General features: G+C 41.2%; 1 protein-coding gene across 6 annotated transcripts in view; it reads left to right on the top strand.

Moving 5' to 3' along the window:
• Positions 1-12,125, top strand: part of MMADHC (metabolism of cobalamin associated D) — a 264,019-nt gene that overhangs the window by 234,382 nt on the left and 17,512 nt on the right. The gene's annotated exons all lie outside the window — the stretch shown is intronic.

Below are 12,125 nucleotides of genomic sequence, written 5' to 3'. Positions count from 1 at the left end.
TAAGAAAACATTTGGGATTCATGTCCATTTTAAGCAGCTCTTTTGGGTAAAACAAAAGTGTGCTTGTCCCACACTCCCTAGTGAGGCCACACTGTAAATTTTGCACCCTAGGTTTTCTTGGAAATGCTGCAAATCAATAGCTGGTTTAAAGGTAATTTCTTCTGTTAAGTGTGATCAGTCCACGGGTCATCATTACTTCTGGGATATTACTCCTCCCCAACAGGAAGTGCAAGAGGATTCACCCAGCAGAGCTGCATATAGCTCCTCCCCTCTACGTCACTCCCAGTCATTCTCTTGCACCCAACGACTAGATAGGATGTGTGAGAGGACTATGGTGATTATACTTAGTTTTATATCTTCAATCAAAAGTTTGTTATTTTAAAATAGCACCGGAGTGTGTTATTATCTCTCTGGCAGAGTTTGAAGAAGAATCTACCAGAGTTTTTGTTATGATTTTAGCCGGAGTAGTTAAGATCATATTGCTGTTTCTCGGCCATCTGAGGAGAGGTAAACTTCAGATCAGGGGACAGCGGGCAGATGAATCTGCATAGAGGTATGTAGCAGTTTTTGTTTTCTGACAATGGAATTGATGAGAAAATCCTGCCATACCGATATAATGTCATGTATGTATACTTTACACTTCAGTATTCTGGGGAATGGTACTTCACTAGAATTACACTGTAAGAAATACATAAAGCTGTTTAATAACTAGAGAATATGTTTAACGTTTTTGCTGGAATGTAAAATCGTTTTCATTTACTGAGGTACTGAGTGAATAAATGTTTGGGCACTATTTTTCCACTTGGCAGTTGCTTAATCTGTTTTCTGACAGTTTCTGTTCTCCCTCACTGCTGTGTGTGAGGGGGAGGGGCCGTTTTTTGGCGCTTTTACTACACATCAAATATTTCAGTCAGCAACTCATTGTATTCCCTGCATGATCCGGTTCATCTCTACAGAGCTCAGGGGTCTTCAAAACTTATTTTGAGGGAGGTAATTTCTCTCAGCAGAGCTGTGAGAATTATAGTTTGACTGAGATAAAAAACGTTTATTCTGTAATTTGTTTCCTGCTTTCAGAATTTGTTATCTTTGCTAATGGGATTAAACCTTTGCTAAAGTTGTGTTATTTACAAGGATTGAGGCTATAACTGTTTCAATTTATTAATTTTCAACTGTCATAGATCTTCTGTGCTTCTTAAAGGCACAGTACGTTTTAATATTATTCTAATTGAATTGTATTTCCAAGTTACAAGTTTATTTGCTAGTGTGTTAAACATGTCTGATTCAGAGGATGATACCTGTGTCATTTGTTGCAATGCCAAAGTGGAGCCCAATAGAAATTTATGTACTAACTGTATTGATGCTACTTTAAATAAAAGTCAATCTGTACAAATTGAACAAATTTCACCAAACAACGAGGGGAGAGTTATGCCGACTAACTCGCCTCACGTGTCAGTACCTACATTTCCCGCTCACAGGGAGGTGCGTGATATTGTAGCGCCGAGTACATCTGGGCGGCCATTACAAATCACATTACAGGATATGGCTACTGTTATGACTGAGGTTTTGGCTAAATTACCAGAGCTAAGAGGTAAGCGTGATCACTCTGGGGTGAGAACAGAGTGCGCTGATAATATTAGGGCCATGTCAGACACTGCGTCACAGGTGGCAGAACATGAGGACGGAGAGCTTCATTCTGTGGGTGACGGTTCTGATCCAAACAGACTGGATTCAGATATTTCAAATTTTAAATTTAAACTGGAAAACCTCCGTGTATTACTAGGGGAGGTGTTAGCGGCTCTGAATGATTGTAACACAGTTGCAATACCAGAGAAAATGTGTAGGTTGGATAAATATTTTGCGGTACCGACGAGTACTGAGGTTTTTGCTATACCTAAGAGACTTACTGAAATTGTTACTAAGGAGTGGGATAGACCCGGTGTGCCGTTCTCACCCCCTCCGATATTTAGAAAAATGTTTCCAATAGACGCCACCACAAGGGACTTATGGCAAACGGTCCCTAAGGTGGAGGGAGCAGTTTCTACCTTAGCTAAGCGTACCACTATCCCGGTGGAGGATAGCTGTGCTTTTTCAGATCCAATGGATAAAAAATTAGAGGGTTACCTTAAGAAAATGTTTGTTCAACAAGGTTTTATATTGCAACCCCTTGCATGCATTGCGCCGATCACGGCTGCAGCGGCATTCTGGATTGAGTCTCTGGAAGAGAACATTGGTTCAGCTACTCTGGACGACATTACGGACAGGCTTAGAGTCCTTAAACTAGCTAATTCATTCATTTCGGAGGCCGTAGTACATCTTACTAAACTTACGGCGAAGAATTCAGGATTCGCCATTCAGGCACGCAGGGCGCTGTGGCTAAAATCCTGGTCAGCTGATGTTACTTCTAAGTCTAAATTGCTTAATATACCTTTCAAAGGGCAGACCTTATTCGGGCCCGGGTTGAAAGAGATTATCGCTGACATTACAGGAGGTAAAGGCCATGCCCTGCCTCAGGACAAAGCCAAAGCCAAGACTAGACAGTCTAATTTTCGTTCCTTTCGTAATTTCAAAGCAGGAGCAGCATCAACTTCCTCTGCACCAAAACAGGAAGGAGCTGTTGCTCGCTACAGACAAGGCTGGAAACCTAACCAGTCCTGGAACAAGGGCAAGCAGACTAGGAAACCTGCTGCTGCCCCTAAAACAGCATGAATTGAGGGCCCCCGATCCGGGATCGGATCTAGTGGGGGGCAGACTTTCTCTCTTCGCCCAGGCTTGGGCAAGAGATGTTCAGGATCCCTGGGCGCTAGAGATAATATCTCAGGGATACCTTCTGGACTTCAAATACTCTCCTCCAAGAGAGAGATTTCATCTGTCAAGATTGTCAACAATCCAGACAAAGAAAGAGGCGTTTCTACGCTGCGTACAAGAGCTCTTGTTAATGGGAGTAATCCATCCAGTTCCACGATCGGAACAGGGACAGGGGTTTTACTCAAATCTGTTTGTGGTTCCCAAAAAAGAGGGAACTTTCAGACCAATCCTGGACTTAAAGATCCTAAACAAATTCCTAAGAGTTCCATCGTTCAAGATGGAGACTATTCGGACAATTTTACCTATGATCCAAGAGGGTCAGTACATGACCACTGTAGATTTAAAAGATGCTTACCTTCACATACCGATTCACAAAGATCATTATCGGTACCTAAGGTTTGCCTTCCTAGACAGGCATTACCAGTTTGTGGCTCTTCCATTCGGATTGGCTACAGCTCCAAGAATCTTCACAAAGGTTCTGGGTGCTCTTCTGGCGGTACTAAGACCGCGGGGAATCTCGGTAGCTCCATACCTAGACGACATTCTGATACAAGCTTCAAGCTTTCAAACTGCCAAGTCTCATACAGAGTTAGTGCTGGCATTTCTAAGGTCACATGGATGGAAGGTGAACGAAAAGAAAAGTTCACTCGTTCCACTCACAAGAGTTCCCTTCCTGGGGACTCTTATAGATTCTGTAGAAATGAAGATTTACCTGACAGAGGACAGGCTAACAAGACTTCAAAGTGCTTGCCGCACCCTTCATTCCATTCAACACCCGTTAGTGGCTCAATGCATGGAGGTAATCGGCTTAATGGTAGCGGCAATGGACATAGTACCCTTTGCACGCTTACACCTCAGACCACTGCAACTGTGCATGCTAAGTCAGTGGAATGGGGATTACTCAGACTTATCCCCTTCTCTGAATCTGGATCAAGAGACCAGAAATTCTCTTCTATGGTGGCTTTCTCGGCCACATCTGTCCAGGGGGATGCCATTCAGCAGACCAGACTGGACAATTGTAACAACAGACGCCAGCCTTCTAGGTTGGGGTGCCGTCTGGAATTCTCTGAAGGCTCAGGGACAATGGAGTCAGGAGGAGAGTCTCCTGCCAATAAACATTCTGGAATTGAGAGCAGTTCTCAATGCCCTCCTGGCTTGGCCCCAGTTGACAACTCGGGGGTTCATCAGGTTTCAGTCGGACAACATCATGACTGTAGCTTACATCAACCATCAGGGAGGGACAAGAAGCTCCCTAGCTATGATGGAAGTATCAAAGATAATTCGCTGGGCAGAGTCTCACTCTTGCCACCTGTCAGCAATCCACATCCCGGGAGTGGAGAACTGGGAGGCGGATTTCTTAAGTCGTCAGACTTTTCATCCGGGGGAGTGGGAACTTCATCCGGAGGTCTTTGCCCAAATACTTCGACGTTGGGGCAAACCAGAGATAGATCTCATGGCGTCTCGACAGAACGCCAAGCTTCCTCGTTACGGGTCCAGATCCAGGGATCCAGGAGCAGTCCTGATAGATGCTCTGACAGCACCTTGGGACTTCAGGATGGCTTACGTGTTTCCACCCTTCCCGTTACTTCCTCGATTGATTGCCAGAATCAAACAAGAGAGAGCATCAGTGATTCTAATAGCACCTGCGTGGCCACGCAGGACTTGGTATGCAGACCTGGTGGACTTGTCATCCTGTCCACCTTGGTCTCTACCTCTGAAACAGGACCTTCTGATACAGGGTCCCTTCAAACATCAAAATCTAACTTCTCTGAAGCTGACTGCTTGGAAATTGAACGCTTGATTTTATCAAGACGTGGGTTTTCTGAGTCAGTTATTGATACCTTAATACAGGCTAGGAAACCTGTTACCAGAAAGATTTACCATAAGATATGGCGTAAATACCTATATTGGTGTGAATCCAAAGGTTACTCTTGGAGTAAGGTTAGGATTCCTAGGATATTGTCTTTTCTACAAGAAGGTTTAGAAAAGGGTTTATCTGCTAGTTCATTAAAGGGACAGATCTCAGCTCTGTCCATTCTGTTACACAAACGTCTGTCAGAAGTTCCTGACGTCCAGGCTTTTTGTCAGGCTTTGGCCAGGATTAAGCCTGTGTTTAAAACTGTTGCTCCACCATGGAGTTTAAACCTTGTTCTTAATGTTTTACAGGGCGTTCCGTTTGAACCCCTTCATTCCATTGATATAAAGTTGTTATCTTGGAAAGTTCTATTTTTAATGGCTATTTCCTCGGCTCGAAGAGTCTCTGAATTATCAGCCTTACATTGTGATTCTCCTTATTTGATTTTTCATTCGGATAAGGTAGTCCTGCGTACTAAACCTGGGTTCTTACCTAAGGTAGTTACTAACAGGAATATCAATCAAGAGATTGTTGTTCCTTCTTTATGCCCAAATCCTTCTTCAAAGAAGGAACGTCTACTGCACAACCTGGATGTAGTCCGTGCTCTAAAATTTTACTTACAGGCAACTAAGGAATTTCGACAAACGTCTTCTCTGTTTGTCATTTACTCTGGGCAGAGGAGAGGTCAAAAAGCTTCCGCTACCTCTCTTTCTTTTTGGCTTCGTAGCATAATTCGTTTAGCTTATGAGACTGCTGGACAGCAGCCTCCTGAAAGAATTACAGCTCATTCTACTAGAGCTGTGGCTTCCACTTGGGCCTTCAAGAATGAGGCCTCTGTTGAACAGATTTGCAAGGCTGCAACTTGGTCTTCGCTTCATACTTTTTCCAAATTTTACAAATTTGACACTTTTGCTTCATCGGAGGCTATTTTTGGGAGAAAGGTTCTTCAGGCAGTGGTTCCTTCTGTATAAAGAGCCTGCCTATCCCTCCCGTCATCCGTGTACTTTTGCTTTGGTATTGGTATCCCAGAAGTAATGATGACCCGTGGACTGATCACACTTAACAGAAGAAAACATAATTTATGCTTACCTGATAAATTCCTTTCTTCTGTAGTGTGATCAGTCCACGGCCCGCCCTGTTTTTAAGGCAGGTAAATATTTTTTAATTTATACTCCAGTCACCACTTCACCCTTGGCTTTTCCTTTCTCGTTGGTCCTTGGTCGAATGACTGGGAGTGACGTAGAGGGGAGGAGCTATATGCAGCTCTGCTGGGTGAATCCTCTTGCACTTCCTGTTGGGGAGGAGTAATATCCCAGAAGTAATGATGACCCGTGGACTAATCACACTACAGAAGAAAGGAATTTATCAGGTAAGCATAAATTATGTTTTTGCAGCTTTTTGGTGTCTCTAAGGATTGTGGATAAGACACTTGTGTGTTTTTTTTTTTTTTGTTGTGTGTTTTTTTTTTTTGTTTTTTTTTTGTTTAAGGTTATCCTTGAACAATTATTAAGTTAAAACATTTTGTGTCACTCTGTAGTATACTTTTATCCTGCCCCCCTTTTTTTTAAAAAAAAAAAAAAGGATGTTCTCTATAATTGATTCTAAGCCTTATTATAGAAGTCAGGAGAGCAGCTAAGCATCAAGCACTCAGAGGCCTTTGATGTGAGGTAGTACTGTTTTTTTGAGTGGCCCTCATTGTATTACATAGGCTACTGGTGTTTTGTGTGCACATTATATTACACTTTGACCCAACAGCTTGGCTTGTTCTTTATTTTATTACATTTTAATGTTATATTCCTTTAATTACAATGTAATTGTATATAGACATACAAAGAAAAACCTTGTTGAAAGAAAAATAGAAAAAAATATTTATTATTATTTGCAAACTCTCATCCACATACATAACTATATTTAATAAGTATAATGAGTTAACAGTCATGCTGTCACACACACACAAATGAAATTAAAAACACTCAACCAGACCTAGGCTTCAGAAACCATCATGTGCCAATATAATTCTCAATGAGAGGTGGGATATGGTGTTTGAATATCGTAGCGATTTGCAAAAATTTAAAATATGCTAGGCTCCTTCAATCCGGGAGCACATATTATTGTTAACATTAACTGTGTTTAATTTCGCTGAAAGAATCTGCCTCCCCTTTCCAATCTTCTCATGGAGTTGTAATTAAGTTTAAGGCACAGGCAAAATGATAACTCGGTTGGCAAATTAAAACGAAAGACAACGCTCTCGTGCTGATCCCCTATAACAATATGTGCTCCCGGATTCAAGGAGCCTAGCATATTTTCAATTTTTGCAAATCGCTACACTATTCAAAGCCCATATCCCACCTCTCATTGAAAATTATATTGGCACATATGATGGTTCTGAAGCCTAGCTCTGGTTGAGTGTTTTTAATTTCACTCGTGTGTGTGTGACCGCATGACTGTTTAACTCATTATTATTCTTAATAAATATAGATATGTATGTGGATATGAGAGTTTGCAAATAATAATAAAAAATATTTTTTTTCTATTTTTCTTTCACCAAGGTGGTGACATTTTAAATTGAAAATGCAGGGCTCGACACACTTTTTTTCTTTGTATGTCTATATACAATTACATTGTAATTGTCATTACTTGTGCTTACACACTTTTTTTTTTTTTTTTTACTTTATTCCTTTTAAAACTTGGTGCCTGTTGGATGTTGAACTATAGGATATTTTTATTGTTACTCTCCAGGGCTGCAGGTAGGTTTACTTCTGCTGTCACATAGGCTCATTGTCCCCACTCTTCACATCTGATTTTTACTTGATGGTGTCACCAAAATTGCAGCAAACATTTTACTATCTTGTTCTAAGGCACTATAATTCCACCCTTACATCCGTCCTTGACAATCTGGCCCCTCTTACCATAGCTTGGAAATCACACACTCATTCTCAGCCCTGGCATACTCGATTGACACGGTTCCTACGCAGATGTCCCCGTACTGCTGAGCGGCACTGGAGAAAATCTGAGTTCAGCTGATTTTCTTCTTTACAAATTCATCTTGAACTCCTACTATTCTGCCCTTAATCTATATAAGCAACATTACTTCTCTACTCTTATCTCTACTCTTATTTCAGATCCAAAACGTCTGTTCTCCACTTTCAATGCTCTTCTCCGCCAACCCCACCTCCTAATACAACTTGTCTGTCAGCTCAAGTCTTTGCCAGCCACTTCAATAACAAAATCGACTCCATCAGAAACAAAATCAGCTCTCAACATACTTCCATTCTCTCGCCCCCTCAAACTCTCGCAATCAACCACAACCCACATAGCCATAAACTTAGCTCTTTCTCCCCTGTTACTGAGGAAGAAGTTTCTGCACTTATACTGTGCTCTCACCTCACTACCTGTCCCCTTGACCCTATCCCCTCACAGCTATTCCCCTCCCTCTCTCCTACCCTTACCCCTATACTCACACACATTTTCAACCTCTCCCTCCGCACCGGTATATTTCCTCATCTCTGAAACATGCATTGGTCACACCTATCCTCAAAAAACCTTCTCTTGATCCAACCTCACTATCCAACTACCATCCTATTTCCCTACTCCCTCTTGCCTCAAAGCTTCTCGAAAAACTAATATATGCACACCTATCCCATTTCCTTACATTAAACTCCCTCCTTGATCCACTGCAATCTGGATTTTGTCCCCATCCCTCCACAGAGACGGCAATCATTAAGGTTACCAACGAACTACTTGCATCAAAATCCAAAGGCCACTTCTCTCTGCTTATCCTCCTTGATCTGTCTGCAGCCTTTGATACTGTTGACCACACTCTTTTGCTCCAAACCCTCCAATCCTTCGGCATTTGTGACACAGCCCTCTCGTGGTTCTCTTCCTACCTGTTAAACCATACCTTTTTAGTGTAGCCTTCTCTGGGGCATCCTCTGCCCCGTCACCACTTTCTGTCAGGGTATCGCAAGGCTCTGTCCCCTTCTCTTCTCTTCTCAATCTACACGTCATCATTAGGTTCCCTAATAAAGTCCCATGAGTTCCAATATTATTTGTATGCCTACAACACCCAAATCTACTTCTCTGCACCAGACCTATCTACTTCCTTGCTAACCCGTGTCACTAACTGTCTTTCTCACATCTCTTCCTAGATGTCCTCTCACTACCTCAAACATAATCTCTCCAAAACTGAGCTCCTTATTTTCACCCCTTCTTCCAAAATCTCCACCCCCCAATCTATCTAAAACTGTTGAGAACTCAATCATTACCCCTACCCAGCATGCCCGATGTCTTGGGGTCACATTTGACTCTGATCTTTCCTTCACTCCTCACATTCAGTCCTTGGCTAAATCCTGCCGCTTCCACCTTTAAAAACATCTCTAAAATTAGACATTTCCTAAAATGTTAATCCACTCTCTCATCCTTTCCCGCCTCGATTACTGCAACTCTGTCCTCTGGTCTCCCCAACTGCCGCCTAGCTCCTTTACAATCCATAATGAATGCCTCTGCCAGGCTCATCTTCCTTACACGTCGCTCTTCATCTGCTGCACTTCTCTGCCAATCCCTTCACTGGCTTCCTCTTGCCTCCAGGATTAAACACAAAATTCTCACTCTTACATACAAAGCACTGCACTGCTCCCCCCTATATCTCAGACCTTGTCTCTCCCTCTCGTCCCCTTCGCTCATGACCTTCTACTCTCCTCCTCTCTTGTTACCTCCTCACACTCTAGTTTACAGGACTTCTCCAGACTGGCTCCCATCTTGTGGAACTCTCTGCCTCACTCCACAAGACTCTCCCCTAGCTTTAAAAGCTTCAAGTGCTCCCTAAAGACACTACTGTTCAGGGATGCATACAACCTACACTAACCTTTCTTTTTACTAGTTCCTCTCCTCGATTGCTACCCAATTAGCACATAAGCCTAAGAGTCCAGCTGTTTGTAGATCACCTTAAAGTGAAGGTAAACTTTGATGAATGAGCCCGTTTTTTAAAAATACTATTAAAAACAGGGGCACTTTTTTTCATCAAAGTTTAAAAACTTACCTCTCTACTTTTCACAGCCAGAGCAGCTTCACACATCAGCAATGACTAATCCGGCTTTCTCCAATCACGGCTTCCCCCCCAGGGGAGTCATTGTTTGAGGCCATGCCGTGATTGGAAGAAGCTGGATTAGTCATTGCTGACATGTGAAGAGAGGATCTCCAGGTGGGGGAAGCTGCTCTGGCTATGAAAAGAACAAACCTAAGTTTTAAATCAAAACGGCTGCTTTCTAAACTTTAATGAATGAAAGTTCCCCTGTTTTTAATATTTTTAAAAACCGGGCTTTCATTCATCAAAGTTTACCTTCACTTTAACTGACTACAACAGTGCGACTCTTGGCAGGGCCCTCTACCCGTTTGATCCTAATAAATGTTTTGTTGTACTCTGCCTATGTTTATAGCACTGCGGAATCTGTTGGCGCTCTACAAATAACTGATAATAACTTATTTTGTCAATATTTAAACAACTATCAAAACTAAAATAATACATCTACATGTTATTCTTAAACTAATCGTTTAAATAAATGCTAGATGAAATGATGCATTCAGAGTGTTTTAATGTCCTTTTAAGTAAAAACAGTCTTTAGAACTTAAATCTTTTTGTTTACATGCAAGAAAATAGTTGACCTTTGTTATAAGCACTTTATGAATGAACTATAATTTTCACTAGGGGTCGCTGTTTTTCTGCTGTTTATCTAGTAATGCCACTGTTAACCTGAAATGCACTTAGACATTTAATGGTCTCATTAGATTATAGTTTCCTATTGAAAATCTAGTATATCTTTTCAGTAAAAACCATTTGTACCACAAACTTGAAAATGAGATCGTGCCTGACCCTTTTTGTTTCAGTAGTGCCTTGTCTCATGGGTTTGTTCTGGTCTGTTGAATTCTGCTATTTATAATGTGGTGTAATTATGCATTAATTGTTGAGCTTCTCAGCTGTGAACCCTCTGTCAACTCTAATATAGTTGAAGCAATGGTGTGAGCTTGTTCGTTCTAACCTCTTCACCAAGGTTACCCACAGCATGTGCAATAAACAAACTAATAGGTTATTTTATTTTAAGCCTTCCAAAATGTTTCTTTACAATGAGAATATTTTGTGTTCATGGCTAAGAAGGGGAACCCTAAAAATGCTTACATTTGCTGGAGTACTGAAATCTGTATTTATTGGTCATTAGTTACAATCCTGAGAAGACAAAAAGTAAATGTATTTAGCACAGTTGGTGTTTTAAATATTTAAAACACCATCTTACAGATTAAAGATGAACATAAAAGGGACAGTCTACACTTTAGTTACCTAAAAGTCTTACTTTAGATTAAGCTGCAAATAGCCTCCTGCACCCCTTGCCATATCATGCAGCAGGAACAGTAAAAAAGTTATTTTAAAATGAATTTTGTCTTTGGCTACTTTGAAATGGCCACCAAGCTCCACCCACTGATATCACAATCTGGTTTACAGCTAGGCCCTCTGCTGAATAGCATTGACGATCAAGTAGGGAAGTGGAGGGAGTGGGATGGCGCCTTACTAAAAAAAAAAAAAAAAGAGAGGGAGGTATGGGGAGCTATACTGCAGAAAAAAAGTGTGGGTGATGGGTCCCTAACGATTGTGGGGGGGGGGGGGGGGCTGTGGTGACCACTACATTACAGAAACATTAAATTACATTAAAAAAATCTGCCTGTACCTAAAATGGTGGGCACCAATGATGGGAGGGATCAGGGAGGTTGGAGGGTAAGGGCAGATCCTACACTGCAGAAAATATGGGGAAAAAATTATACAAAAAAATTGCCTTCAATTTTCTTATAAGCAGACTGATAAAATCACTTTTTTTTTCTTCCAAGGTGTTCACTGTTACCACAGTGATCACCTGACTATAGTAAATTGTAAAGTTTGTTAAAACTTCATGCTCTATCTGAATCATGTAAGTTTAATTTTGACTTTAGTGCCCCTTTAATTTTCCAATTACTTTTTATAGTAGGTGAAGAGTATAACATGTATGGTGAAATTGCTCCTTTTAGGTTTATTTTTGTATATATAATAGTGTTTCTTGCTGATTGAATCCTCCATCCATTGTTCTCCAGAACATGTCCATATAAATGGGCTGAATATGCAGAAATGTCAGACCTCCTAATCTTTTCCATCTCTCTATACATTAAGACCTCTATCTTATAAATCTGTCTTTTCACAATGGTCAATACTTAACAATCAATAAGAAAAATTGTGTTACCTATCCTTTCCACCCCACACTTGGAACCCGACTGCTGCTTGCTACCTCGTGTTTGCATAATGCTACTATAGATAATGCTAAAGTATTCATCCTTTTATTACAGGTGGTGGGTTTGACAGGCATAAGCCGCTATTTTAAATGACAAAATAAAGGTAAAGGAGTTAATTTAAAAATACATTTATACACAGATTGTGGGGAACACATTA

Source organism: Bombina bombina, chromosome 1 (genome assembly GCF_027579735.1).
Source record: "Bombina bombina isolate aBomBom1 chromosome 1, aBomBom1.pri, whole genome shotgun sequence".
NCBI classification, from domain to species: Eukaryota; Metazoa; Chordata; class Amphibia; order Anura; family Bombinatoridae; genus Bombina; species Bombina bombina.
The sequence above is the reverse complement of the archived record's forward strand: the minus strand, read 5'-3'. Positions and strand labels throughout refer to the sequence as shown.